The following is a 4,922-nucleotide window of genomic DNA, read 5'->3' as shown; positions in this document are numbered from 1 at the left end:
AAAAAAATATATGTTTTTTTCTTTGTATTATCTTTTACCAGATCTAATGTGTTATATTCTCCTAAATTAATTTCACATTTCCACAAACTTTAAAGTGTTTCCTTTCAAATGGTACCAAGAATACGCATATCCTTGCTTCAGGTCCTGAGCTACAGGCAGTTAGATTTGGGTATGTCATTTTAGGCGAAAATGGAAAAAAAGGGTTGGATCCTTAAGAGGATTTATACAATAAAGAAAGACCTCATCTGAGGTCCTCATCCATGAGTACATGGAAGTCCGATGACTGACACAATATTTTTTTTCTAAAGAACAAGCCCTCAACATAGCCCAGAGGCCAGCAGATGGTGACATTGAGTTAATCTTACCGTCCAACTGCATCGTGTGCCGATACACTGGTATCCCCCGTGGACCGGTTCGTACCTAAAACATTCTCCATTCAGGCTGCAATTCGATTTACTCCTTAAATTGATTTGGGGACAATGTGCTTTCCTCCACCATGCTAAAGTGGCTAAATGCTAATCCCCGGAATGTTACATATCAGGAAGTAGCATTCCTAGGCGTTAGCCATTTTAGCATGGTGGTGGAAAATGCTGTTTCATAAAAAAAGTTTATGATGAAATCGAATTGCAGCCTGAATGGAGAATGTTTTAGGCAATGTTTTAGGCAGTTCCCCTTGAATGAGATGTTAGCTCTCCTAAATGCAACAAAAGTCCAACTTTGAGGGGGGGGGTCTATAAACCCTGCTTAACCATTCCCTTGTTGGTTTAAAATGTAGTGGTAAATATGTTTTACAGTGGTAAATATGAAAATAAAAACTAACCTCCCCACTTCTCTATCATGGTTTAAGTTTAAACCATGTATTTCTATTTGGTGGCGCTGTCCACTCAGTAGTGCTGAATTTCAGCCTCAGCTCCTTTAAGCATAGATTTTCCTTTGTGCTTCCTAATGTTTGCCATTTGTTTGGCATGTGTCCTTGATTTAAAAAAAAATATTTGTTCAAATGCATTAGATTTGTTCATTGATTAATCATTGTATTGCTTTGCCATGTCAGCTGTTTAGAGTGCTCATTGCGGCAGGTAGCCTCGTGGTTAGAGTGCAGGGACGGCAGGTAGCCTCGTGGTTAGAGTGTAGGGACGGCAGGTAGCCTCGTGGTTAGAGTGTAGGGACGGCAGGTAGCCTAGTGGTTAGAGTGCAGGGACGGCAGGTAGCCTAGTGGTTAGAGTGCAGGGACGGCAGGTAGCCTAGTGGTTAGAGTGTAGGGACGGCAGGTAGCCTAGTGGTTAGAGTGTAGGGACGGCAGGTAGCCTCGTGGTTAGAGTGCAGGGACGGCAGGTAGCCTCGTGGTTAGAGTGCAGGGACGGCAGGTAGCCTCGTGGTTAGAGTGCAGGGACGGCAGGTAGCCTAGTGGTTAGAGTGCAGGGACGGCAGGTAGCCTCGTGGTTAGAGTGTAGGGACGGCAGGTAGCCTCGTGGTTAGAGTGCAGGGACGGCAGGTAGCCTCGTGGTTAGAGTGCAGGGACGGCAGGTAGCCTCGTGGTTAGAGTGCAGGGACGGCAGGTAGCCTCGTGGTTAGAGTGTAGGGACGGCAGGTAGCCTCGTGGTTAGAGTGCAGGGACGGCAGGTAGCCTCGTGGTTAGAGTGCAGGGACGGCAGGTAGCCTCGTGGTTAGAGTGCAGGGACGGCAGGTAGCCTAGTGGTTAGAGTGTAGGGACGGCAGGTAGCCTCGTGGTTAGAGTGCAGGGACGGCAGGTAGCCTAGTGGTTAGAGTGTAGGGACGGCAGGTAGCCTCGTGGTCAGAGTGTAGGGACGGCAGGTAGCCTCGTGGTCAGAGTGTAGGGACGGCAGGTAGCCTCGTGGTCAGAGCGTTGGGCCAGTATCCGAAAGGCTGGTGGTTTGAATCCCCGAGCTGTCAAGGTAAAAATCTGTAGTTCTGCTCCTGAACAAGGCAGATAACCCACTGTTCCTAGGCTGTCATTGTAAATAAGAATTTGTTCTTAATTGACTTGCCTAATTAAATAACATTTCTTTTGTTTTCCAGGTGCACCGTGGGTACTGGTGGTCTCCGTGACCAGAAGACGTAGACCATTTATTTAGCTTCATTATTTACTTTCTTTCCTGGTCGGCTGAGGATGGTTGACAATATCACTAGACAACTAGCCTATATCTAGCCAGTGCGCATCCAATCCATCAAACAAGTAGGCTATACGTTAATGACAGTAGGCCTATAAAGTGACTCTTTCAAATAGAAGAGGTTAATGTTCGGTTAGAAGGATTCGATTTTGCAATGGCCTAGGCTTACATTATTGTGGATTTGTGTTCCCATGAGAAGTGTTTTCACGGCAAAAACATAATGAAATTTTACGTAGGCATAGTTACACTTACAGTGCATCGCCAAGATCCATGATTTGAACTTGCAGTCAAATTACCAAATCGTCCTCTAGTGGCCACCTGGGTGGAATGTTATCCATACCCACTGCTTCTATTTCAAACAGTTTAGTAATATTTTAGTCTTCTGTGATGAACAGTGCATTCTGAAAGTATTTAGATCCCTTGACATTTTGTTGCGTTACAGCCTTACTCTAAATTGGATTAAATATATTTTTTCTAATCAATCTACACTCAATACCCAATTAATGACCAAGTGAAAACAGGTTTTTAGAATGTTTTATTTTATTATTATTTTTTTAAACAGACATACCTTGTTTACATAAGTATTCAGACCTTTTGCTATGAGCCTCGGAATTGAGCTCAGGTGCATCCTGTTTCCATTGATCATCCTTGAGATGTTTCTACAACTTGATTGGAGTCCACCTGTGGTAAATTCAATTGATTGGACATGATTTGGAAAGGCACACACCTGTCTATATAAGGTCCCCCAGTCGACAGTGCATGTCAGAGCAAAAACCAAACCATGAGGTGGAAGGAATTGCCCGTAGAGTTCAGAGACAGGATTGTGTCGAGGAACAGATTTGGGGAAGGGCACCAAAACATTTCTGCAGCATTGAAGGTCCCCAAGAACACAGTGGCCTCCATCATTCTTAAATGGAAGAAGTTTGGAACCACCAAAACTCTTCCAAGAGCTGGTCACATGGCCAAACTGACCAATCGAATGGAGAAGGGCCTTGCAAAAGGACAACCATCTCTGTACCAATCAGGCCTTTATGGTAGAGTGGCCAGACGGAAGCCACTCCTCAGTAAACGGTACATGACAGTCTGCTTGGAGTTTGCCAGAAATAACCTAAGACTTTCAGACCACGAGAAACAAGATTCTCTGGTCTGATGAAACCAAGATTGAACTCTTTGTCCTGAAAGCCAAGCGTCACTGTCACACTGTATAAAACACAGGAGGCACAGGAATGTGTCATTGGAGGTTTTATTTCTCCACCGAAAATAAAGTATGTCATGAAAACGTTGGGGACGAAGGCCAAAAGTGTTATTTTTGTTATATTACTGATATTGTAACGGTATTCGTTGTCTGAAGAGGAATCATCGGACCAAAGCGCAGCGTGGTAAGTGTTCATGCTTTCTTTATTAAAACTGAACACTAATAACAAAATAACAACGGGAATAACCGAAACAGTCCTGAAAGGTGCAGAACACTAAACAGAAATTAACTACCCACAAAAACCCTGTGGGGAAAAAGCTACCCAAGTATGGTTCCCAATCAGAGACAACGACAGACAGCTGTCCCTGATTAAGAACCATACCCGGGCCAAAACAAAGAAATACAAACGGAACGGAGAGATCCTTGATGAAAACCTGCTCTAAAGCACTCAGGACTGCAGACTGGGGCAAAGGTTTTACCTTCCAACAGGAAAACAACCCTAAGCACACAGCCAAGACAATGCAAGACAATGTAGGAATGGCTTCAAGACAAGTGGGAGCGGCAGGAAGCCTAGTGGTTAGAGCATTGGACTAGTAACCGAAAGGTTGCTAGTTTGAATCCTCGAGCTGACAAGGCAAAAATCTGTCGTTCTGCCCCTGAACAGGGCAGTTAACCCACTGTTCCTAGGCCGTCATTGAAAATAAGAATTTGTTCTTAACTGACTTGCCTAGTTTAATAAAGGTAAAAAAAATATATATATTAAAAAGTCGCAATGTCGTTGAGTGGCCCAGCCAGAGCCTGGACTTAAACAGGATTGAACATCTCTGGCGAGACCTGAAAATAGCTGTGCAGTGACTCTCCCAATCCAACCTGACAGAGCTTCAAAGGATCTGCAGAGAAGAATGGGGAAAAACTCCACAAATACAGGTGTTCCAAGCATCATACCCAAGAAGACTCGAGGCTGTAATCACTGCAAAAGGTCCTTCAATAAAGTACTGAGTCAAGGGTCTGAATACTTACGTAAATGTCATATTTCAGTTTTGTAAAATTGCCTCTGCTGAGGGTAGGCTACCAGCAGTGGTGCAGGCCTATTGGAGGGTAAACGCAAGAAAACGTTGTTTCCCCATCCTTTTTTTCAGAAAAATACCGGTTAGGCCTATTTGAAGTTCATGGTAATGCACATTGCAGGGCTGGAGCCAGAACGGGCCTTTTTTAAAATTGTTATTATACTAAAGACCACCTTGTCCATGAGAGATTTACACAGCAAAATGTCACGCCGGGGTAATTCTACACAACACAGCTCTTATTTTAAGTGTTTCTAAAATCCCCTATGGGAAAAATGAATGGTAGAAAAACGATTGGAACCATTTCTTTGTTTTACCGCTAGGTTTTATGGGTATTATGACTCACACTGTGGTACTCTATTGCCGGCTGCATACAATGCATTTGGACGGTAAGATGAACTCAATACCGCCATCTTCCGGCCTTTAGGTTCCCCTCAACAAATACCTAATTTATAGGCACTTCGGAGCCTCGTCTACTTCAACCGCAAGAGGGCACTGTGAATTTTCCCAACAGCCCAGTTCTGACACATTTCC

Source organism: Oncorhynchus clarkii, chromosome 8, assembly GCF_045791955.1.
Source record: "Oncorhynchus clarkii lewisi isolate Uvic-CL-2024 chromosome 8, UVic_Ocla_1.0, whole genome shotgun sequence".
Classification (NCBI taxonomy): domain Eukaryota; kingdom Metazoa; phylum Chordata; class Actinopteri; order Salmoniformes; family Salmonidae; genus Oncorhynchus; species Oncorhynchus clarkii.
The sequence above is the reverse complement of the archived record's forward strand: the minus strand, read 5'-3'. Positions refer to the sequence as shown.